Source organism: Carlito syrichta, unplaced genomic scaffold, assembly GCF_000164805.1.
Source record: "Carlito syrichta isolate Samal-C Ts95f unplaced genomic scaffold, Tarsius_syrichta-2.0.1 Scaffold305810, whole genome shotgun sequence".
Lineage (NCBI taxonomy): Eukaryota > Metazoa > Chordata > Mammalia > Primates > Tarsiidae > Carlito > Carlito syrichta.
This window is the reverse complement of record NW_007249906.1, coordinates 497,962-524,394: the sequence shown is the minus strand read 5'-3', so window position 1 is coordinate 524,394 and position 26,433 is coordinate 497,962. Positions and strand designations below refer to the sequence as shown.

Genomic DNA, 26,433 nt, shown 5'->3' with positions numbered 1-26,433 from the left:
AGCACAGAAATGGGCAAATACTACATATCGGAGATTTGGGCAACCAGCTGTTTTGAAGAGCAAGTGGTTAAATAGTTCACCTCACATCGTGACATGTTTTTGAATGTCCCATGTTCCTTGCTTAGTTCCGGGTCTACATGAACATATGTTAAAACAAACATGTGTTCACAAGACATCTCTGACTCTCATTCAGCACCACAAGGTTCTTTCAAGTCTCTCCTCCTTACTTATTTGTAACTTCTTTTCTCACACTGAAAAACTTAGCTGCTGTTTTCTGCAATTTATTTACATATTTACTGAACCCTCATATGCTCGTGAGCTAGTTTAGAATTGCTAAGCTGTGCCCTTGTGATCAACAAGTTCACCCACTAGAGTACAGTGCTTTCATGCTATTCTTTTTGTCTTTAGCCTTGCAGTATTCCGCTAAAAGACCAATTTCCAAAATAGGGAGGTTAGTTATTTTGTTTCTACCACTTTCAGTGTGAGTATATCTCACATTTGTAATACAGCTAGATGTATTTGGCACAATCTGTATCACATCCTGGGATCGTCAATATCCAGGTTAGTTTTTCTAAATTTTCCCGCAGGAACATTCCCTATTTGTGGCTCACAACACTGTGGGTTTTGAAATGCACATACAATACTTACCATTTTGTATAATCTTCATCCTTTTTGTGGTATCCAATTTTCTATCTAGTGGCATTTCCCTTCAAACGGAATAACTTTGTCAGCATTTCTTATAACAAAGGTCTCTCTCGGCAACAAACCTGTTTAGTTTTCCCTTATCAAAATTGTTTTAATTTTACCTTAATTCTTAAAGAATGTTTTCACTGAATATAGAATTCTGAATAGAGTTTACACCCAGGACACTGAATAGAGTTTGTTTGTTTGCTTGAATGTTTATTTTTGCTTTCAGCATTTTATAGATGTTTTATTTTCTTCTCTCCCCACATGGCTTCTGATGAGAAATATGCGACTAATTGCTTGATAGTTACCTTGTAAATAATGTGTCATTTTTCTCTTGTTGCTTTCAAGGTTTGTTCATTATATTTGGTTTTCAACAGCTTGGTAATGATGCACCTCAGCATGAACTTCTTTTTCTCTTTTCTTCCTGATGTTCATTTAGCATCTTTCTGTTTTATATTAGATATAGAATATCTTGGTCATTATATCTTCAAACATTTGTTTTTCTCTTCATCTGGCAATCCAATTACATGTATTTGAAACTTTTTATATAATCTATCTAACTACTCAGGTCTTCTCTTTTTTTAAAAAAAGCTTGTTTTTTCTGCTTTTCTCTTAGACAATTTCTGTGAATATCTTCAAGTTCAATTACTCTTCTCTCTGTATATTCACTTGGCTATTACACCCATCTCATTAATATTTTCTTTCAAAAATTTAATTTTTTAACAGTGGAATTCCAATTTTTTGTTTTTATGTCTCTACGGAGACTTTCTAGTTTGCTTCAGAGATTTTCTTTAATTAAAAATATGACTAGTTTGCGAGTTAAAACTTGAAGGGGCAGTTTTTTGGGAGGAAGGCATGCCTTTGTGAGTTTTATTTCTAGGAGTCCGACCCATTTCTCACCGTGACAGAAAAATCTCCTACTGTTTCCCACAGGAGCAAGGAAAAAGCATCCGTGAAATATGCACAGAACCTCTGCCCTCTTTTTTTTTTTTTGAGTCGGAGTCTCACTCTGTCGCCCAGACTGGAGTGCAGTGGCCGCTCTCGGCCACCGCAGCCTCGACCTGCTGGCTCCGGCCATCCTTCCGCCTCAGCCTTCCGAACAGCTGGAATTACAGGCATGCGCTACCACGCCCGGCTGATTTTTTGATTTATTGTAGAGATGAGCTCTCTCCAAGTTGCTCAGGTGGGTCTTGAACCCGCGGACTCAGGCAATCCACTCACCTCAGCCTCCCAAAGGCATAGGATTACAGGGTGAGCCACCGAGCCCGGCTCTCTTTAACAATACTTACCCACAGGGGAAACTATTTTACCCAAGTCTGACTGAGGTTTACCAGACCTAATTAATTGGGAAGGAGAAATACCCCTCAGGCTCACTAAAGGATGCTTTCCCTCATACTTTCCCACCGCCAGCAGGGCTGCTGGCTAATAATGGCACCACAGCTAAAAGAACTGCAAGAACCAGGCCAACTTAAGGTATCTTTAGTTCCCTAAGATTTGGGTTTCCACCCAAAGACAACAGAAGAAACAAGAACAAGAACACTAAAGGAAAATTTAGCTCTGACACCTACAGCTACAGCAAACAGTAAACACGGCCCAACTCCTAGCCCGAAAACATAAAACCTCACCCTAAAAGCCTATCTACCCCAGTTCCTTTATCCAGTTCATCACAAGTACTTTCAACAAAAGGCATAAAACAGAGATTGATGAGACAAGCCAAACACCAGAACTGATGAGACAAGCCAAACACCAGAACTTGACTCAAGTATGGCAAAGATTTCAGGATTTTCAAATTGGGAATTTTAAAAAAATTGTGATTAGCATACTAAGGGCTCTCATAGAGAAGTGGGGGACAAAAAGCAAGAACAGACGAGGCAACATAAGTAGAGAGATGGAAACTCTAAGAAGGAATCAAAAGGAAATTCTGGAAATAGAAAACACCATAATAGAAATAAAAATGCCTTTGATGGATTCATCAATACACCAGACAAGGCTGGGAAAAGAATCAGAGAGCTTGAAGAAGCACCAGCAGAAATATTCAAAACTGAAGTGTAAAGAGAAAATAAAATGAAAAATATAAAATAGAATGATCAAGAAATAATTACAAAATACATAACTTTTACATAATAAGAACAGCAGAAGGAAAGAGAGAAAATAAGACATATTTTAACCAACAGTCACTGATAACTTTCCAAAATTAACAACAAATGTCAGTTTACAAATCCAGAAAGCTCAGAAACATCAAACAGGATAAATTCTAAAAAAAAAATCTGCATCTTAGTATATTATATTAAAACCTCAGAAAATCAAAGATGACATGAAAAGCTTAAAAGAAATCTGGGGGTTGGCATGGGTGAGAGGAAAACCTTACCTAACAGGAAGCAAGAATACAAATTATATAAGACTTCTCTTTAGAAACCATGCAAGCAAGGCGAGTGTGGACTGAAATATTCAAAGTGTTGAAATAACAAACCACCAACATAGAATTCTGTATCCTGTGAAATTACTTTTCGAAATTGAAAGCGAAATAAAGACTTACTCAGACAAACAAAAATTAAAGGAATTTGTTGCCAGTAGACCCTTGTGGGGAATATTAAAAGAAGTTCTTCAAATATAAGGCAGAAACCCAGATATACACAGAGAAAGGCAGAGCAAAAAGAAGGAATAAATGAAGGTAAAAGCAAAATGTTTTGTTTTACTCTACTTAACATAGCTATAATAACCTCTTCAAAAAACAATTTTAACATTTTATTAAGGCTGGGTTTCTGGTTAAATTGTCTTTTCTTCCCACTTGAGAATCTATTTCATTTCTTGGTTTTTCATCTGCCATGTGATTTTGAACTATATTTTAGAAATTATGAGTATTTTATTTTTAGGAATTGACACACCGTTTTATTTTGTTTTAAATATTTTTAGGGTTTACAAAGTGTTTATAATTCCTGTAGGAAAACGTTATCTGATTAAATACCCTAATGACAAACCACTGTAAAATGCTTCAGCTGCATTGGCGACAGAGGGAGGAGGGATTATCTTCAAAGCACCCCAGCTCTCTTGATGAGGTCAGAGGTACACTGGTTTGTATTACTGCGACATCCATTAGGTGATCTAGGTTGCCTTTCCTTCAGCAAGGGCTTTTTATCAGAAGGGCATTATGCTTGACCTCCAAACTTGGCTGACAGTTTACTGATGAGATTCGTAACCTTTGGGTTGCTCTGGTATTTTGACATATTTGCTGGGTTCCGGGTCACATCCTGGAAGGCCGCCATAACTTCTGGATCCCGCATGGCTGCAACAACCCTGGATCACTAAGAATTTCATTGAGTCTTGGCATTCCTGCCATTCCAGGCATGCCTCCTCCCATTCCAGACATTCCCCCAGGAAAACTGCCAGGCACTCCCCCAGGAAAATCACCTGCAAAAGAGCCATACTGAGCTCCCAACTGCCCACTGTGATCTGGCTTCTTCCTCCCTCTGGGTCCTCTCATGCTCTCCCAAGCCTTCTTAAACTTTCTAGCCTTTGATCTCTCGCTCTTCACGTTTGGCTTCATACTTTCTCTGATGTTCCGCAACTCTCTGGGCCCTAGGTTGAACTTCCTTCAGCATGGCACCAGCGTCTTCATCATAATCCAATTTACAGGCAAGGGCAAGATTATGGGCTGCTTCTCCCCATTGACCCAGAAGCCTGTGTGCTTTCCCTTGCCACTTGTAAGGCTGAGCTGAATCAGTATTTATTCCAATGGCTCAGTCGCAGTCTGGGATGGCAGCATTTGGCTCCTGCAGTTTGGTGAGGACACTGGCCCTTTGGGCATACAGAGTGGCCAAAACGAGGACTCAACTTCATGGCATGGGGGAATAAGTCAATGGCTTTCTGTAGCTCACCATCCCCGAGAGCTTCAATGGCACCCACTTTCTTCTCATTTTCCTCATCCAACATCTCTGTTGGGGTACGGGACAGGGTGAGGGAAAATGGAGAGGCGCAGGGAGGAAGCCAGCACCGCCGGGGCTGGCAAGCCGGAGGTGCATGCTGGCAACCCAGAGATCCGAGAAGATGCAAAGAATTGCAACACACAGAGGTGAGAGGAGAAAAGATTTATTTAAGAAAAGTCCACCCCCACAGATAGGGAGTGGGCCTACATTCTAGGTGAGTGTGGCCTTGTAGCCCCCCAGAGTCCTGGCTTCAATTCTTTTCGACCCCCTGTGGCTGTCTTGGAGAACCTGTGACACAGAGACCCACTAATGTCCGCCCACATTATCATAGCCCCTAGAGAAGGGTGTGACAAGGATTCTAATGCTCCTGCACCTTCCCGAACGACATTCCTTAGACCTGATGGGTGCACCTCTCCTTATCTCCTAGGCGTTCCCAGTGGGTAGCTTCGGGGGATCCTTGGCTTCCCTGTAGATAGGGCCCCATTGACTGGAAGATCGAATCCCCACCTGCTCTCCCTCTGAGCGGTTATAACTTTTGTAATGACAAGTTTCATGATTTTTACAGTCCTTGCCCAATGCATGATGTCTTAGGCCTTGTAAATTCCCTTTACTTTAGGCAAGCTTGCTTGCCACTATGAGATACCTCTGACACCTGGCACCAGGAAGTCGATTTCTGAAAAGACACAAGTCGGCACAGTTAATTTTACTGAAAGTGTGCATTTCCCAAAAGCATAGCTTCTACTTTCTCATCATTGTGTTAAGATTTAGGGAGAAGAGTAAAGAAAGATGCATTTCCCGCTCTCGGTCTGTCCTTTCGATTTCCTCTGTTTCTCTCTGCATTTTTCATCTCCCATTTCTTGAGGGGCATCAGTGTCTGGTTCAATCACACCTTCACTGTCAATTTCTAGATCACTTTCCTCACTTGACGGCTCGTCTGTCTTTATGTGTTCCTCCGTCTTCTCACTGTCTGTTTTTCTTCCTTGATATTTTCTTCTGATTTAGCTTTCTGAGCAGCAGGGGGTACTGTACTTCCCCTGCTCACCACCCACTCCCTCAGGAAGCGCATTTCTTCGGTGTGCAGAGCGTGCGGATCCTGCTTACACCTTTTCACGAAGGCTCGGAGCTCGCTAACTTTGCAGCGGTCCGAGGTCAGGAGGCAGAGGGCGACGCCAAGGAGGCTGGAACAGATGCCAGGCCCAGGCACTGGCTCAGCATGATCGCGTAGAAGGGGGAAATTATGACTGTTAAAATGTTGAGTTTCTGGGTCCTGTTATTTTATCTGAAAACTGCTGTCTTATTTATCTTAGCAGGTGGTTTTTTTGGCTGGGTTTGAACTTTAAATTCTCTCTGGGGAGGCAGCTTAGTTTAGTGACTTTGCTTCTGGCTGGGCTACATGAGTCTACTCTGCACATGTGTATATCAGGTCAATCAGAGATATGGGTAGAGTGGGTTGGGGATTGCCTCTCTGCCTTTCCAAGAGCTCCCCTACTCTTTGTGGTGTGTAGTGTCTCAGCCTGACTTTTCTGGCGTCTTACACAGAAAGGTGATAGGCTTTCTCATGGGAAACTGCACTGCCCCTGTGCGAGCTGGACTGACAGCACTGAGCGCAGGCTAAGCCTCAGAGATTCCTCAGCTAGTCTCTACTTCTTAGATGAGTGTGTGTTCCCCTCTAGAGCCTACTATTCTATTCATTTTCCAGCACCTTTGGGTAGAACTGTTTAATTTTATTGTGTCCTGGATTCATCCTCGTTTCCTATAGGAGAATGTTACCTGCTAGGGTTTTAGCCCCTCATACTCAGAAGCAGAAATCCACCTTCATTTTTGGAAGATGTTTTCATTGGGTATAAAATTCTCATTTGAGAACGCTTTCCTTTCCGTATTTTAAAGATGTCACTCACATAGAATCCTGTATCCTGTGAAATTACTTTTCAAAAATGAAGGCAAAATAAAGATTTACTCAGGCAAACACAAATTAAAAGAATTTGTTGCCAGTTGATCCTTGTGGAGAATATTAAAAGAAGTTAATTGAATATTTTCTGGTGCAAAGCCTGCTGTCATTTTTTATTCATAACTCTCATGCAACTATGCAATGTGTCCATGCCCTTCTTATGTAAGTGCTTTTAATATTTTTTCTTTGCACTAATTTGATCAACCTGTGACCTGGTGTGATGTTGTTTCTTTCACTGGGGATTTGTTGGTCTTATTTAATGTATCAGTTTATAGCTTTTATCAAATTTCATAATTTTCAGCTATTATATCTTTGACTAGTTTTTCTGTATTCCCGTCTCTTTGCTCCGAGTGTAGAACAATTATGCTTGTTTTAGGTCACTTGATATTCTCCCATATGCCCTGATGTTCTGTTTTGTTTTGTTTTATTTTTCTGTCTTTTTTTCCTTTGTACTTCATTTTTTGTTTTTTATTGTTACATCTTCAAGTTCCCTAATCGGTATGTGTGATGCAATCTGCTATAATTTTTTTTCTTTACTTCAGGTATTGTATTCTAATCTCTAGAAACTCAATTTGGATCTCTTTTATGTATTACATTTATCTCACCATCATGCTTCATTTTTCTATCTTTAGAAATAGGGTGTGTGTGTGTGTGTGTGTGTGTCAGTTTTAATGTTTTTATCTGTAAAAGCCATATTGTTGTCACTTCTTGGTATGTTTCTGTTAACTAAGTTTTCTCCTGACTATGAGCTTATTCTATGCTTATTTGTGTAACTGGTACTTTTGTTGGATCCAGGCACTATGAATGTTAATGCCACTGGTGCTGCATTGCTTCAGGGAGTGTCGAACTCTGGTTGGGCACACCGTGATATTACTTTAATCAGTGTGATTCTTTTGAGGTATGCTTGTAAGCTTTTCTGCAGAAGGTTCAGAGCAGCTTTTCATCTAGGGTTAACTTATTCTAACTTCTAAAGCAGCATCCTTCTGAGAACTCTACCCAATATTCCATGCATTACTAGTCTCTCCAATCCTGCTGGTGGAGGCATACCATTTTCTATACCTGTGTGAGCTCCAGAATTTTTTGTCCATTCTATTTTCTAGTGTTTTTTTTTCCCAAACCCTGAGAAGATTTACTCACACACAGTCACAGATTAACACTGAGGCAAAGATTTGAGAGCAGCCCCTGCAGATTCTCCCTGAAACTCCCTTATCCCTGGCAGTCTGCCCATTCAAATTCCAGTTGCCCTTGCCTCTGAAAGCTGCAGTCTGTGTCTTCTAACTCAGCAAAATTCCTGGGCTCTGTTTTATATTCCACTTTCTGTGCTTCAGCCTATATACTTATTCCAAGCAGTAAGATTGTGTAATTGTATGGCTAGCCTGGTTTGCTTCTTATCATTCAAGTATTGTTTTGCTCTTGCGCTATCTATTGCCTAAGTCTGGAAAGGGTGGTTTCCTACATTTTATTTCATTTCATAGTCATTTAAAGGAGGAGGTAATTGAATGGAAGCAGTATTCTTCACTAGGTTGTTATTTACAGTAGACGAGGTTGGCAATTCTGAAAATGTAGAATTTTCTGTAATGGTGGCATCGAGCAACATGGCAAATACCATGATGATGTTGAATATCAGGTTTCTGACCATTGGCAAGGAGAGACACAAATATGAAACGTAGCAAGGCTGGGAAGAATCTCATTGCACTTAGTAGGACTTGGAGTTATAAATAAGAGCTCATGATTTTAGAGATACAGACATAAATATACGTAGAAAGATACACAGATAGGCAGGTATGCATGTTTCCTTGTTTTGTTGACTGAGACACTAGGAATCAATGACACTTCAGTAGTAATGGATGAATATGCCACATAGATCTGGTTTCCTACTTACTGTATCCCACTAAAAGAATAAGTGACTTAGATAAGTCACTAAACCTTAGGATAGGTCAGGAATATAAGTTAAGCCTGGAACATACTTTTGTACAAGAAAATAAAGATATGGTCAAAAAGTACTAGGAGCATGTCAATGCTCAGAGAAACCAGTCTGAAGGGGTTTCTACTGGCCAAACCTGGTATAATTTGATCTTATAATTAAGAATAACATTAAAAGATTTAACCCATATGATTAATATGATTTTAAAAAATAACAAATAATCTGTTAATATAATATCGGTAACATAGATTCTTAACAAAATAAGAAGAGACTAATAAAGTAAATATGGAAAGATATTTAAAAATGATAAGTTGATGAGAGTTCTTTATACTACTCTTGAAAACCTTTCATAAATTTGAAATCATTTCATAACAAAAGTTCAAAGCATTCAGATCATTCAAATTGAGTCCTAGTCACTGCATCGATTATGGGAAGAAAGTCACACTCTTGACTTCAAGGCATGATGGTGGAGTGTTGCAGCTGGACTCCTCATCACAGAACATACTGATGTTGGTTCTCTCCCTAAATGGGCAGACCCTGATCCTCACAGTGCTGGTATTGAATGAGGTGGCGTGGGGTGCAGGGCGGGGGAGCTTGGGAATGTATGACTTGACTTCTCAGAAGAGGGATCTGACTGGGAGTTCACGCGGTAAAGATCTCCTGAGAGGCGTTAAAATGTGCAGATCATGAAAAACTTGAACCCTGCTTAGAAACTCCCCAGGATTTCCAAAAAATTTTTACAATATAGCATGGAGCATGTTTCTGTGACAAATGAAGTTTTAAAACCGTAAATGCCATAACCAGCTTTTTGTAAGGACAGTTTACTATTGAATTGCTAGTCTGCCTCTTGCAAATCTTCCCTCTTTCCGTTTCACAGGCTTGCGAGAGCATTTCTGAGGTTTTATAAGCAAACCTATGTATTATTCACAACACTTCTATTGCAACTTCCCTCATTACAGACCTTATTTAAATACAGGTCTCTCTTTATCAATCGCCAAAGGACTGGTAAATACAGTCCTTGATATTTCCACCCTTCAGCCAAACTTGGTGTATGTGAAGGAAACCGCAGACCACGGAAATGATGATATCTGCTTTGATTGTGGGTCCTCTGTGAAGACCCAGAAAGCATTTCATTTATAAAGAATCAGGCAAGTCAGCATTCCGGTGTTCACACTGGCAAGTAGAGGACTTTGGTGCCGTCCACTTGTGTTCAGGAAAATGCCACCTGCCTGACTTTGAAGCAGAAGGGAGATCTGGGAAATGGAGAAACAACTGATTTTGGAATGCTAGCCACTCTAAGAAGAAACAGATCATTTCCTGGCTGTCTGGAGAAAACCTGATCCTCCCAGGAGGTCCATGGATTGTGAACGAAACGAGGGTAGGACCCAGTGGAGTCTAGAGACAGGAGATGGAATTGCAATTCTGCCACAGGAAGAACTTGAGTTACAGAGAAATTTGCAGGGAAAGGCAAAGGATCAATTGAGAACTAGGCGTGTACAGAGCAAGTGACTCACACAAACCAAAACTGTAGAAAATCAGGAACTATATAAAGACACATGAGGAAGAGGTAAGAAGCTGCAGCCTCGCAAAAGGATTCCCTAGAAAAGTTCCAGATCTCCCACATGGCCACACATCCCGGGAATTCGGGCCAGCCATATTTAAAATTCTTTGAGTGATAAAGGATCTCTCGAACGACCCCATGTGGGTATCCCCCATTTGGATATAGGTTAGTCCCTGTATGTCCTTTACCATAGGGACATTTCTAAGAGGCTAAAAGCAGATACAGAGTTAAAGAGGCTGCTGAGTTTTGCTGCTGTTGTTTGTAGAGATAAGATCTTGCTCTGTTGCCCATGTTGGAGCACAGTGGCATGATCATAGCTCACTGCAGCCTCGAACTGCTGAGCTCAAGCCGTTTTCCCACCTCACTTCTAAGTTTTATAAGAGAAGATCAGGGTTGTGTTGAGAGCTCCAGAGCATTCGGAAAGTTGAGCAGAGTGTGCTGTGCCCTGATGCACACCAGAGAACAGGGTCACTTTCATAATGGAATGGACATCAGACCAGCTTGGCTCCTACCTCTTATCTCTGCCCAAGGATAAGGGGCAGAATGGTCCAGGGTGAGAAAGTGATATCCAGGGGGAAAATGCACTAGGTCTTGCGGAGCTATGCCCTGGTGAGGTCTAAATCAACCCAAAAGGTTACTAAGCGCCTCTGGAAAAGGTCAGTGTAGCAGTCGCAATTTGGGAGCTTCCTGGATGAGCTAACATGTATCACTGCTGATGGAACATGATGGACTTCGATAATTTGACTTAACCCACATGTCTCTACATTTGAGACTGTTGTCATGGCTACCACCAAGGACACAGTCTTGCTTTTTGAAAAGGAAGCCTACTGGACAGGCCTTCAAAATTTTGACTGAAACCGTTAGCCTCTGCAAGAAAACCAGCGATGGCCCATTTGTCAGAAAATGCTAGACTTTCTCATCAGACTCAAGAGAACACCATGGACCAGAAGTGCACATTCTGAACAAGGCCTTGCTGGGCTTGGCTCTCAAAGTATTCATGAGAATGGGGAAGCTCTAGAGCAAACATCATATCTGTATCACTTTCTAGGGCTTTTTCTGCATCCATCCATATGGTCTCAATTCAAACGAGTATGTGAGCGTGCAGTTACACATATACACCCATCTATATTTATAATATACACACATATGCTTGTGTGTCTGCACAATATATACGTATTTATATAGATGTTTTACACATATATCAATATCTATAAAAGTATATGAGTGAATTTATGTGTGTATATGATATATAGAAACATACATTTATGTGATCCGATTCCTTTAGGCACATTTTAAGTTAATGACAATGGCTGTGCTTCCCTAATTCATCATGGTACCAGGATAAAATTTTCCCATTTCAGTAGAATTGCCAAATGGCCACTCAGATTTCCAGTCTGTAGGAAGGAGATAGGGATGTACCTTCTAGCTAGTAGTCTTACAGGGATCATGGACAGCTTTTTTTTCTACCAGATTTACAATGTTTTAATGAGTAAACCAGTAGCAGAGAATGCCATTATCCTCTCCTTCCTTAGACAAAGGAAGGACAGGCCACAGCAAAAGTTCATACAAACAAATTGAGGCAATTTGCACTATTGCTCAAATGCTTGGCTTTTTAAATCCCTCTGTTTCAGCCTCAATTGATTCAGGGGAAGTCCACACTTGGCATTTTTTTCCCCTAGATGATACATGAACTTGCCCTGCCCTCGACCCCGCTGGTAGCCAGAAGAAAATATTGAAGAAGCATTTGGCAGTAGGGGATCACGGTCGTGATTCAGCCACAAACTCCTCGGCATGGCTCTCAGCCTCCTGCTGCAATAACTTTGTTTCATAAATATTTGATACTTTAGCTATGCTTTCTTAATCCAAAAGTTGACCCTTATTCAAAGTAATCATATAAGTGATCAGTATTTGCACTGCCTAAGGAAACAGGAAATTTGCATCTGGCTTATCTGAGCCAAAATTAAACATTTATATATTTTATTCGCATTGCTTGTCGTTAGACCCAACTTACTACAGCTCTCTGCCTTCAGTTCCACACTAGAAAAATGTTTCCTCTTTGAAATAAAATTACCTACGAAAATTACACTTGTTCTAGCAATGGTAATGTGCCCTCTAAGATTATCTAAAGGGTCTCTTCAAGGAAGCAAATGTTTGCTGGGAAAATCCACTTGACCTCACTTGGAGAATTCTACATCTAAGAAGGTTCACATTTCGTTAATTATACCCCAACCTTGTTTGTTTGTATTGTTTTTTAACATAATTCAATTCATAAGTAACAACTTTACATCTAGAATATTATCTCCCGTTTTCTCCTAACAACCGAGGAAGAAAGAGAGGAAGTTATAGAGAGAGACAGTCGATAATAGAAAAGACAGGAGATGAAAATGAGGATTATGAAAATGAAAGGACGGAAAAAGCCAGAATGAGGTTACCTTGGCCATTGCAGGCAGGCAGCGCGGCGTGGGCTCCTATTTTTGGCTCTAGCCCTCCTAAAATTTTCCCAAGAGTGTTTTACTCCCATCCGAAGGCCTTTTTATTCCCTAAGTCCAAGGACGTTCAAAGCTTTAACGTTTGTGTCTTGAAACTTTGTGTTACAGACCTTAGGCTACTCTCCCTAAGTGATCAACTGCCTGAAACCCTGGCTGCTGCCTGCTGGGCAGTTAATCGCCATGACAGCAACTGTCCCTTCCTCCCCCACTATTACATTTCCCGGAGAATGCTTCTGTTCTCAGCCTTCCAAAGGAAGCCTTCTAAGCCCCCAAGCTTCCAATATTCAGCACCAAATCCTTCTTCAGTGCTGGGGCCCTCTTCAGTCTCGAGTAGGTGGATCCACCCTTTTTCTCTCTTTTTAAATTAACTTTTTCTCTAATCTACTCTTTGTGCAATTCTTTGCCTCTTTCCCATAACGCCGGCACACCGACCTCACAGAAAAGTTGTAAGACGCCCAACACCTTGGGATTGAGTCTGAGTCACCTTTTAAAAGCTGAAATTTGAGTTACTTGGGTCTTACTCAGCCCAAGACTTAAGCAAAATCTTTAAGAAGATGATGTGACCAGCATCCATGAACTTAGAATGGTCTGTTCCTTGGAACTTCTTTCTCCCATTTGGAGTTTCACAGTTATCAGGACACTGGATTTGATTTGTCCTATGAGGCCTCTAACCTCTTAGTGACTTTTGTGGGACCCTAGTTGGTGAGTCTGCAAGAATTCCTTGTGAGATTATCTGATTGGTCATTCATTTGCCTATGATTAATTTCCAACCATTTCATTCCATTTTTTGAAAATTTTACTTGGCTTTTAAATTTATTTTAAATTTTTATAAGTATATAATAGTTATGCAAGTGACATTTAGATATAAGCGTACAATGAGTAATGATCAAATAGGGGAATTGAAATCATCTCAAGCATTTATTATTGAGTTAGAAACATTCCAATTTCACTTTTTTCATTATTTTTAAATATACAATAATAAATTTTTGTAACTATAGTCATCCTATTGTGCTGCATCTTATTTCTTCTGTCTGTATTTTTGTACCCATTAACCAACCTATCTTTATTCCACACATAACCCAACTATCCTTCCCAGTGTTTGGTAGCACAATTCTACTCTCAATCTCCATGAATTCAGTAATTTTTAACTTCCAAATATCCGTGAGACTATGCAATACTTGCCTTTCTGTGCCTGGTTTATTTCATTTAACATGAATGAAGTCTTCCAGTTCCATCTACGTTGTCACAAATGCCAAGATTTCATTATTTTTTATGGCTGAATAATATTCCATTGTGTATATGTTCCACATTCTCTTTACTCATTTGTTGACAGGTAATTCAGTAAAGTTTCAGGATGCAAAGTCATACAAAAATCAGTAGCATTTCTGTATGCCAAGAGCAAAAATTCTGAAAAGCAAACCAGGAAAGGAATCTCATTTACAATAGCTACAAATAAAATGGAATATCAAATAACAAACTTAACAAAATAAGTGAAAGATCTCTACAGTGAAAGCTATAAAATTGATGAAAGAAATTGCAGAAGACACCAAAAAATGAAAAGATGCTCTGTGTTAATAAATTGGAAGAATAGATCTTGTTAAAATGTCTATACTACCCAAAGCAATGTACAGACTCAATGCAATCCCTAGTAAAATACCAATGACATTCTTCACAGAAACAGAAAGAGCAATCCTATAATTTATATGGAACCACAAAAGACTCAGAATAGCCAAAGCCTTCCTGAGCAAAAAGAACAAAGGAGGCATCGTATCACCTGACTGCAATTATGCTACAAAGCTATCTTAATCATCATTTTAAAAAAACTTACCTGCACGTATAGAAACATCAGCATCAATTTAATGAATTATTATAAAATGAACAATATATAAACCCTAAATCATGCAATAGAACATTGATCAGCATCCCCCAAACTTCCTAAAGCCTCTTCTTAGGCATGACTCCTCCCTCCTTCTCCCTTGGTAATCTCAATTTTGATTTTTATGGTCATTACTTCCTTGCTTTTCCTATATTAGCACCACTTAGGTATTTATCATTAAACACTGTGGTTTAGTTTTGTGGTCATTTTTGCTTTATATAAATGCAACTATCTCCTATATAATCTTTTGCACCTGGCCTCTTTCACACGATATTACATTTGTGAGACTCCTACACATTGAGGTGGAGAGCTGTGTTTCCTTACTTTACTCATCAATTCTACATTTGAGTTGTTTCCAATTTCTAGCAATTGAAGTAATGAAGCCCTGGGCTTTCTGAAATAGATTTTCAAGTGCGCGTGTGCATAAATAGTCACTGAGCATCCACGCAAAGGTGGAACTGCTGGGCCTTGTAACGTGTGTATGTTCGACCCACAAAGATATGCTGAAGAGTTTTCCAGGGTGTTGTTCCAATTTGCATCCTTATCCAAGCATCTATTAGAGCTCCTACCGCTTGAAAACCTCGCCAACACTAGGGATGTTCCATCTTTTAAATTTTAGCCATTGGGTACTATATCCCATTGTGGTCTTAATTTGTATCTCCCTGATTTCGAACCAAGTTGAGCAAGTTTATATGTTTATCAGTCACTCTAGCCTCTGTTTTTATTTTTCCCATACGGAGTAACAGTAGATTTTTAAAAGGCTGTTCCTGGCTCACTCTGTAGTGAGTCCCAGCGTTGTAGAACAACTTTTTATCAATCAGGATGCAAATCGTCATCATGCAAATCATCATGCAAATCCTTATTTTTGGACTCAATTCTGCACCATATGTTTGTATGTCCATCCTTGTGCCAACACCGCCTTGTCTCGATTACTGTAGTCCGGACACCTGGAAAAGCACTTTGTTCTTCTCCTTGAGGATGGTCTTCGCTTCCTTGAGACACAGAACACAGCAGTACAGCGAATGCTTGGGGAACTTGTCTGAGAATAAACAGGTGTTGAACACACCCTTCTCCCAGAGTGGGACTAACCACCCATTACCTTATTTTGACAAGCTGGTCACACGGTCCACAGTACACGATGCTGTTCCTCTACCGAGAATATAGGCGTTAGATTCAGACACATATTCGCCATTTTACCATTCTTTGCTCTTCCTGTATCTCTTACATTGGGATCGTGTGTTCCTACTCTTCAGTATTTTGTCCAATGCACAAATGCTAGTGACCTATCTTTGGGCTGGGTTTGCCTGAAATCCGCTGAACCTGCACCCTTTAAGGACGATTCTGCTGGGGCAGTATTTGCTTTCGCTCCATTGTTTTCCACTCTTTGTTGGCCGGTTGAGGAGCGGCTGATTGAGGAGCTGGCTGTCACCCACTGATGCTTCCTTTGGCACCTTCAAGAGAGTCTCCCCGTCTGTCTCTAGTGTCAGGTTTCTTGACAACATGTGTAGGTGTGTCTTTCTTCAATGTATGCTGTTTGAGGTTGGGTACTTGATGCCCTTCAGGGGTTCCAGAAAATTCGAAGTCATTGTCCTTTCAAAGTTCATTTCTGGCTCATGAGGCCCTATCTCTTCTGGCTTTGCAATTCAGTGTATATTAGATCAACTTGCTATGTCCTCTGCTCTCCCTCCCTCCCTCTCTTCTATCTGTCTTTCTTTTTTCAGTTGGAATCTCACTCTATCACCAGACTACATTCAGTGGCACCATCATGGTTCACTCCATTCTCAACCTCCTGTGCTCAGGTGATCCTTCTGTTTGGGCCTTTTGAGTAGCTGGGACTACAGGTGTGCACCGCCATGCCCAGCTGACTTTCTCTCTTTCTTCTTTTTGCAGAGATGAAGTCTCAAACTCCTGGCCTCAAGTGATCCTCCCGCCTTGGCCTCCCAAATTGCTGGGATTACAGGCATGAGCCAACACACTCAACCTCTATTTCTCTTACCTTTTTAAATGTGTGTTTGATTCTTGTGGCTTGCTGTGACTCATTCCAGAGAGATTATTTTCAAATATCTTCCAATTTACAGATTATCTCTTATGCTGTGTCTAGTCAACTATGAAACTACTTCATTGCTTTTTTTTTTTTGCTCTTTCATACATTTTTTGATATGTATTTTATTTAAAACATGCTTGGTACAATTCAGGATTAGGTATACAAGTGGACATTGTATGCACAGGTAAAGTTTGGGCTTCCCTTTGGTCCCCACTTTGCCTGGTTTGAGATCAGGTACTCTTTTTGATGTTGTGCTCCTCCTGACTCTGGCAGTATCTCACTACTGCCAACCCCTTTCTTTTTTTTTTTTTTTTTTTTTTTAGTTGGAGTCTCACTCTGTCACCCAGACTGGAGTGTAGTGGCCGCTCCCGGCCACCGCAGCCTCGACCTGCTGGGCTCTGGCGATCCTTCCGCCTCAGCCTTCCAAGTAGCTGGAACTACAAGCATGCACTACCACACCCGGATAATTTTTTGATTTCTTGTAGAGATGAGGTCTCTCCAAGTTGCCCGGGTGGGTCTTGAACCCACAGGCTCAGGCAATCCACTCACCTCAGCCTCCCAAGGCGCAAGATTACAGGCTGAGCCACCAAGCCCGACTTTCATTTCCTTTCTTATAGTTTTATGGCAAATATTCAGGGTATGCTTATGAGTGAGAACATGTGATACTCTGTTCTTTGCTTCTGTGATAGATCACTGAGTATGATAAACTCTAAATCCATTCAAGTTGTTGTGAACTCCATATATTTGTCCTTCTTTATGGCTGAGTAATATTTCATTGTGTATATGTACCATATTTTTTTTATCCAGTCCAGTTTTGATGGACAGCATGGTTGGTTTCATATTTTTACTATTGTGAATAGTCACTGCATTTTTATTTCTTTACTCCTAGAATTTCTTTTTTCCAAATTTGCTGTCAATTTTTATACCTTCCAGTGGCCTATTGCATTTTTGTCTTTTATCTTCTTGAACAAGCAAACAGAGTAATTTTTAAATTGGTGTCTGATCATTATAGATAATTTTGAAGATTCCTTAGAATTGTCTGTGTAAACAATCATGTCATGTGCAAATAAAAAGTGTTTTACTTCCATCTTTATATTTTTGTTTTCTTCTTCTCCTTCTGCTTCTCCTGCATTTTTTTTTTTTTTTTTTTGCCTTAATGCCCTGGCTAGGACTAACAGAACAATGTTGAATAGATGTACTAAGTGCCAACATTCTTCCTTGTTTCTAATCTTAAGGGAAACACATTTAATTTTCACCATTAAATTGTCATAGCTCTCCTTCTTATAAATTCAACCCCAGCTTCCTTCTTGTTGTATCCCTGACTTGCTACCCTTGAACTTGCGATTTTCATGTTCTAGATAAATAAGGCCCCATACCCAGAACCTCTTGACCAGCTTTCTTCTGCTTTAAGCCTGGTGAACTCAACGATATATCTTAAGGCTTACTTCTAGGCTTACTTCTAGCTGGTCAAGAGGCTTACCCTAGGCTTGGTTCTCTTCAAATTAGCTAGTCCAACCCTGAGAATAAACAGGAAATCCACCCATGTGATGTCTTGGGCCCCAAGTCTCTCTCTGTTACTCATCACCCCACTGGTTAAACACATGTGTTGCAATAGTTCCATTTCGATGGGTCCTTCAAGGCATGCTACCTTCTTCTCTCTGGGACCCATGAGTCATACAAATACTTTCATTATTCCAGACTGACCGTCACTCAATGTGTCACACCTGGCTATACCAAACCTAATTTAAATACCTTACTTAACAAATCAAAAACTAAGTGTGATGTCAGTTGTAGTTCTTTATGTAGATGTCTTTTATCAAGTTGAGGACTTTTTTTCTGTGCTGAATTTGCTGAGAACTTTATCATTAATGAATGTTGAATTTTATCAAATGCTTCCGTTGTGTCTACTGAGATTTTGCATTAATTTTCTCTTCTTTTATTCTAGTATGGTGAATAACACTGATTGATTCACAAGTGGTAACAAACTTTGCATTTCTGGAATACATCTCATCTCACCATGACATGTATATGTAGGTGTATATATATATATAGTGTATGTATGTAGTATGTATGATGTGTATATGCATGTATTTGTGTGAGTGTGTGTATATATATATGTGTATATATATGTATGTATATGTATATGCACATAGGTGTGTATAATACTGGATTTTGTGTGCTAATCTGCTGTTTAGATCTCTTATATTTCAAGAATATTGGCCTGTAAATTTTTTTTATTTTAACGCTTTTGCATGGTTTTGAATTTAGCCCTATGCAAACATCTTTTTTTTTTAAGTGAGAAAGTAGGATTTATTAAGAAGACAGAAAAGCTCCCACAGCAGGAGAGGACCCGAGGAGGTTGCCCGCTAAACTCTTAAAATGACTTTGGAATTGTTCCCTCATCGACTATATGCTGAAGATGGAAGACTTTTTTTCTTAAATATTTAACAGGGTTGGTTGGTAATGTCTTTGTCCTTGAACCTGAATGGTGACTGTGTGATGACATAACTTGCCTTCAAGTCAGGAGGACACATTTGTCCATGTGCAATGGAGGCTTGGTGCATCCACAATAATTTACTAAACCCAGGCTGGGGTCGTGATCACTGTTGGAGGCACGAGCAAAGTTCTGCAACAGTCTGTGTGAACAGCCAGAACGGTGCCCTGGCCCTCCTTCAGGAGAGCAAAAGATCTGGAAGAAGTGAGATTTGAAAAACCCTGATTTACTGTATGGTGGTCTGAAACCCTTGACGCATCACTAAGATTTACTCTCATTTTCAGGATATTTAAGATACTGTTAAAATCTCTAATTCTCCTTCAGTGGATCGTCCCAGAGGGGCAAAGCAAGTGCTCAGTTCTACAGGCAAAACCGAGCGTGGCCCATCTGGGATCTTCAGAAGGAGCTCTTAGCCAAGAGTGCAGAGTCAGAGAGGGAGGCGTGATGGTCAGGTTGGAGAAGCTGGGCACGTGCATACCTTTCAGACCCTGGCTGCCATGCTGAGACACTGGAACTTGACCATGAAGTCTTCAGGGAATCCCTGGAGGGATGCTGGAGCTCTGGTGCAGGCAATTGGGCTAAGGGCTGTGCCTGGCCTCAAGTCTGCCAGTAAAAGAGCACACACACGTCAGCCGGGAGGGAGAAAACAAATTCAGATTGGCAGACTGTGTGTTGGAGGGACCCTGAGACATCCAAGTGGGCGGACCCAGAGGCAAGAAGGGAAAGGTCTGGGTAGGAGAAATACCAGGGGTGGACATAGAAAGGCAGATCGGCGCCAATGCAGAGCCCCTGCCTCCATGGAGGTGGATACGTGTCCACAGTGAAACGAAAAAGAGGCAGGACACAGACCAATAGGAATCCCAACATTCAAGGCCCAGGAGAAGGAAAAGAAACTCTCATAGGAGGCCAGGAGGACCCCTCAGAGCTATGGGAAGGAAACAAGAGATTGGCCATGTCGCCTATAACCAGAGAGGGCCAATTAAGGGAAGAGAGTGTCACTCCTCTTCTGACTAGAACCTCTGCTTGTCCCGAACCACTTCCCCCAGAATGCTACCCACCACCAGAACCCGGAGATGACGGGACCTATGACTTTAGTCCCACAGGGCATATTCACTTGGGATTTTCACGACAAGCGTGCACACAGGCATCCAGCTGCCATGGTCTCCTGCAGCCCCAGGGATCACAAACACACCCCAGAGGAACTTGCCAGAGTCATTGAGTGGTCGCGGTCATACTCAAGAGGCACGTCTCACATCTGAGTTCGTGATAAAGTCCCCCTTTACTTCGTGGAGTTCATTAAGGACGGGAGAATGGAACACCCTTTCCTCAGTGACCAAAGTGTGACTCTAAGGTGGTCCTGGAGGAAAATCCTGAAGCTCAGTACTTTCTAATTTGTTTTGTGTTAGGGCGTGGCAATGCCAAAACAGCGCTTGGGAAGAAAAATGCAGTTAGGAAGTTAGATGGAGTGACATGGAAATGCCCCCTGAAAGAATCTGCATCTCTATGTCCACCCCTGGTAGTTCTCTGTCCATGCAGTTGGCTCAAGACAGAGAGAAAGGTGTAAAAAGCAAGAATATCACAGACGGAAATCACACAAGGGCTGTAGGGATCGTGTCATGGTCCCAAGCCCCGACTGCTGAGTGTGGAGCTGGCTTTACTATTTACCTGCTGGGTGACTAGTAATATTTTAAGCCTTTCTAACCCTTTAGGTCTTTAAAAATCTCTTCTAAGGAGCTCATAATGCCTCACCTTCTTAGTTGGGGTTTTGTGAGGGTGAAATGAGATGAAATAAGGTAACCTGTGCAGACTGCTTTGCACGGGGGAGTGTGTGTGCTGACCACTCGGAGGGCTGGGCCACTTCTTCTCAGTGTAAATTAAGTCGGGGTAAATGAGATCCTACACTCAACTTCAAAAGACCGAACACACAACAGCGGGACAGCAGGGATTTAAGTGGTCAATAAGGTCAAGTTGAGTTAACAGTGTGTTGTTGTCACAGCGAAGCCCATGGTCTTGAACACTGACCAAACAAACACAAGAGCACCAAGGATGATGGAGGTTAGGGCCCCAGCTCCTCTGCTCCTCCGTCTTCCATGACACTGTCAGCATCAACTGAACCATGATAAACAAGAAAGTGTAGAAGGCGCTGGCATTCGGCTGGATGCATTAACCCGTCAGACTCTAGACATCTGGGCACCCTCCAAGAAGAGTGAGGAGGAGATGAGGGGAGCAAGAAACAGTTGAAGAGACATTTAGCTGGCACAGCCTCCGGGGGTGTGACTCCCGAGAGGCTTGTCAAGAAGAAGCAAGACCAGGCTTGTTCTACATGGCTCCCGAAAACAGAAATTGCAAGACTGAGAGGCAGGATTCCCAGGGAGACAGATTTTAATCAGTTCAAGTAGAAGAAGCTTGGTAGTGGAAAGCAACTGAAGCTCAGTGGGTCTCTTGCCAGGGCAGCCCACACACAATCTTAGCGGTGCAAAATCCCAGGCAGCAAAACTGCTGGTGTCTGACATGGCAGAAGGTTTTCAAGTTTGGTTGGAGGGGAGTTTAGACTGGATGATGTCCAGAACCTTTCAGCTACCCTCCAAGTGCTGGAGAATTTGCAATGGGACAGGCACAATTCCCCAGTTGGTTCCCAAGCTCTTTTTAGGGCCCCGTAAATACCTGATCTGCAAACCAGACCCTGAGGCCAATCTCTGGGGTGATTACAGACACATATATCTTTTCTTTCTGAAGAGTGGCACATAATACCTTGAAAACATAATCCAGTCTAGTGTGGACTCTGCCTCCGTGGTCATGTGACAGATGTGAGGGTGGCATCAGGGATTGGGCAGGTCCTGAGCAGGTCCTGAGCATCTCAGTTCTTCAGGGAGAGCTGTTAGCTGACGAGCTCCAGGACACTGGAATCAACATGGAAAGCAAGAAGCCAGGAGAATCAGACACACAGTAAGAAGACTCCTGCTGGCCACCGCCTCCAATGGGACCAGTAGCCCTGCTCTCCTCTCTCACTTCGTCCGGTCTGGCAAAATAAAATGAACATGCAAACCCACCATCCCCTCATCCTGAAAGACGTGAAGCAAATTCTGTGCAAGAATCCATCTCAAATCTCATAATGGATAACCACAGACAACGGCCCTCTGTAGAGATGAATTAACAAGAAAAATCTCCCTACACCCACAATGATTTAGTTACTGAAAGGAAAGCAATAATCTGTGTAGTCAAAAATGTCCAAAGACTTACTGCAATATCCAAAGGAAAAATTTTGAATTCCTGTTTGAAATTTCTCTAATAAGATTTCAGATGGCAGAGCGCTGTATGATTAGGAATGCTGCTTTCAGTAGAAAAACTTGATTGCCGAATCAAAAAGGACAATGGAGGAAGAGAACGGAATTGAACTCTGGGAAAAAAGGTCATCAGTGAATTACATGACCAGCTGGAGGATGTCTCCCTAGACTTCAGAGATAAGGGCTAAAGGCGGAAATAAAAATAAAATAACATGTGTATGTGCCCTAAAACCAAGTGGTGAAAAGCGCAGGCTTTGGAGTTGCAGTCCCTAGAGTTCAAATTCAGGCTTTGCAGCTGACTCCATGAGAGTAGGCAAGTTCACCACCTTCAGAGTCTCCAGGTTCACATTCAGAGCATTGGGTTGCTCACCAGGCTGTTCTGAGGATTGAAGGAGGCGAAAAAGCCCTCAGGACATTGCCTTGCATGTATTAAGCACACGATAAATAACAACTACTTTAATCTTAAATAACACCAGCATTTACAATTAAGACGTCTACGGAGATGCACATCTAACATAACATGGCAAAATCTGTCAAGTTTGAGATTCATGAAAAGCTACTATAAATGCTTCCACGGCGAAAGCAGCTTAACTAGGAGAGAGTAAGAATTAGGTTGGTTTCAGGCTTTTCTCCTTCTCAGAGGGTGTTGACTATGCCTTCTCCATCTCTTTGTTTGCTCCTCCCTACTGACACCACCCTGGTCCATCTCATGTCATGTGACAGGGCAGTCAACACCTGGGGACGTGACACTGCCCTTGCCTGTGCCAGGCTCCTGCTTCTTGGTCGTGGAGGACAATGGAGACAGCCCACATGGTTTCCACAAGTTCTGCAACTGGCATTGAGCACTACGGAAAACAGATGAGTATGCGCCACCTTAAAAATAGATCAGAAACCAAACAAATGGATGACATGCCATGCTTTCTCACGGCAACAAACAGTGCCTACAGCAATGAACAAGAAATACAAGCTTTAAACAACACAAAAACAAAGTGAATAAACTGAGCATCTCATACAAAGAGCCAGAAAAAGAACCGTGAAATAAAAGTAAAGAGGGGCAACCCCTAACCCCCTCGGGTCCCTTTCCACTGTGGGAGCTTTTCTGTCCTCTCAATAAATCCTGCTTTCAAAAAAAAAAAGTAAAGAGAAATACAGTAAAAAAAAGAAAGAAAGAAAGAAAGAAATTCAATTAAAGTAGTAGTGTTTATAAGTTTTGTTTGTGGGATTTTAATTATGGCAAAAATTGATCATAAGAAATGAATGATTTTTTGAAAAAACATGAGAATTCTAGTCAAGCAGGAGAAAGGGGGTAACGAAAATATAAAACACTGGGAATGACAGCAGACTATCACAGACAGGGAGCAAATTTTACAAATAATCATAAGATGATATACCCTAAAAATGAGGACTAATTTTTTCCTACATCTGTAAATATGTTTGAACGTTAGCAGAATGAGGTCAGGGGTTTGGGTCTGTTTTGGTCAGAGATATACGCTAAGCTTCTACAGAAGTGCCTGACACTAAGCAAATGTTTGTTGAATGAATGAAAGTTGAAGTGAGTGAAAGGAGGAAGAAAAAAAGTTAAGAAAATCTGGATGAGGCCAGGCTCAGTGGCTCAGCCTGTAATCCCAGCACTTTGGGGGAACGAGGCGAGTGGACTGCCTGGGCCCGCGGGTTCGAGACCAGCCTGGACAACTTGGCGAGACCTCATCTCTACAGTAAATCAGAAATTAGCCAGGCGTAGTAGTGCGCACCTGTCCAGCTACTTGGAAGGCTGAGGCTGAAGGATCGCCGGAGCCCAGCAGGTCGAGGCTGCGGTGGCTGTGAACGTGCCACTGCACTCCAGTCTGGGTGACAGAGTGAGACCCCAACTCAAAAAAAAAAAAAAAAAAGAAACGAAAATCTGGATGAAAATAGATATACTTTAGGAAAGCCAATGTTTCCAAACTTGTTTAAGAAATGCTAGAAAATATAAATGAATTAATAACCATTAAGGAAACAGCACCAAAGGTTGAACTAAGGTTATTTCCATTATGCATTATGCAATAGTGAAATATAGAATGAGATCGAGCTATAAGTATTCATATGGAAAGATTTTTAAGATTTATTACTTTTTAAAAGAGCAAGCTTCACAATATATATTCAGAATGATTCAATTTTATGAAAAAAAAAACACAGAGAGGAAAATTTTGTGCTTCTATAAGTGCTTATATATGTGTTGAAATACATAGAAAAAAATCTGCAAGACTATAAACCCAGTTGATGTAAAGTGTTTGCTTCTGCTGAGGGAACAGCAATTGGGACATGGAATAATTAAGAGGCTTTTGATTTATCTATATATTTGAAATTTTACATAACAAGAGCATATTCATATATGGCTTAAAGTTAAAAAATAACTTAAAACATGAAATGTCTAAAGTTGCTCAACAGCTAACCTCATAAAATATGCCAGATGCAGGCATTTTTATGAGAAGTTTATTTCCAAACTCAAAAAAAGATCATCCTTATGCTATTCAAATTATTTCAGCACACAGAAATTTGGAACACTTCCCAGTTTACTGTACATAATCCTGACACCAAAAACTTTTAGATGTATAAAAATAAAACTATATAATAACCGCAGCTATGAATAAATATTTCAAACAAGTATCAGCAAAAGAATTGATCTATCAATATATCTAAAATAACAGAAAAGGACCAATATATATTTGCAAAAATTTAGTAAATTTACTAATATAATTTATCAGATTAAGTCCAAGGAAAACAAACGATATAATTATTGTACTAACTTCCTAGAAGCCATTTGGTCAAGTTCGACATTTATTTCTGATTTTCACAGATTATCTGTAAAATATGGATAGAAGAATATTGCTAGAATATTTTAAAATAAAATAAAACAGATGCATCTTAAACTATTAGTTTTTGCAATTTGCATATAATGGGGGAAAAACTGTTTTCTCCTAGTATACTCTCAACACTCAACACAAAATACTTCTGTGGCCAGTTACCTGGAGAGTCCAGTGGACACCAGTGGACAACAACTGGGTGTCCTACACGTCACCTCAGTTCTGACACTGACCAGAGTTTGTACAGACCCCACAGGTTGTGGTCTCAGTCCCACAAGACAGCCTCCACCTCAGATGCCAATTGCAAGACTGGGCCTCCAATACTTCTGACTGACAAACTACAAATCGGGGGTTCTTACTACCCTTGCCCTCGGGTTTGATTATTTGCTGGTAAGTCTAGCAGAACTTGGGGAAACACTTCAATTCACTGGCTTGTTATAAAGAAAAGTACAAAGGATAGAGATGAACAGTCCTATGGAAAAGATACCTAAGGGAAGGTATAGAAGTGGGATGGGGTATCACAGAGCTCCCATGTTCTCTCAGGGGGCACCGCCCTCTTTACACCCCCACATATACAGCAACCTGGAAGCTTTCTGAGTTTCCTAGGGAGATTTCATCATGTAGCCATGATTCACTATTATCTGAACATCCAGTCCTTCTCCCCTCCCTGGAAGATGGAGGGTGTAGGGTTGAAACCTCCAAGCTTCTAATCATGGCTTGGTCTTTCTGAAGAGCAACCCCCAACCAGGAGCCCACCAAGGGTCACCTCATTAGAACAAAAGACACTGCCATAAGGAATTTGGGAGCTCTATGTTAGAACAAAAGATTCTCCTAGCACCTCTATTGCTCGGGAAATTACAAGGGCTGTAGGAGCTTTGTACCAGAAATCACATCACACAATTTTTTTTATTATTTTAAAGATGGTGGTACGATGATATAATTCAGGGTTAGGTATGCAAGCGTTCATTATGCAGGTACCCTTATTGATGAGGTATGCTCCTGCCTCCTCTGGCAGCTTCCCACTACTGCCAATCCCTTATAGCATTATGATAATTGCTCAAGGTCTGCTTAAGAGAGAGACCATATGGTACTCTGCTCTTTGTTTCTGTGATAGGTCACTCAGTATCATATCACACTATTAAAGCAAAGTTGCTCATTATTACTACTTTTCCTGAAGTCAGTGCAAATGTTTAAATTATAATATTAAAAATCCTCATTGTAATTTTTATAAATGCTATGTCTTTTTACTTTAGAAAATCAAATAAAAGGCATTAGAAGAAATTGCTTTACTGTTCATACTTTTAGCAGACTCTCAACCTACTAACTTTGCAATTTGTCCAGTAACAGACAAGTGTGATGT

The 26,433-nt window shown here is 40.9% G+C and overlaps 1 pseudogene across 1 annotated transcript in view; it reads right to left on the bottom strand.

Annotated features, from left to right (window-relative positions):
- Positions 1–3,799: 3,799 nt before the first annotated feature.
- The window catches only part of LOC103265044, a 31,286-nt pseudogene continuing 8,652 nt past the window's right edge, over positions 3,800–26,433 (bottom strand). Inside the window, exons 2-4 of the transcript XR_002482221.1 lie at positions 15,508–15,557; positions 5,451–5,851; positions 3,800–4,639 (exon numbers count right to left, since the gene is read on the bottom strand). The product of XR_002482221.1 is annotated as a hsc70-interacting protein-like (transcript). The remainder of the gene's footprint in view (positions 4,640–5,450; positions 5,852–15,507; positions 15,558–26,433) is intronic.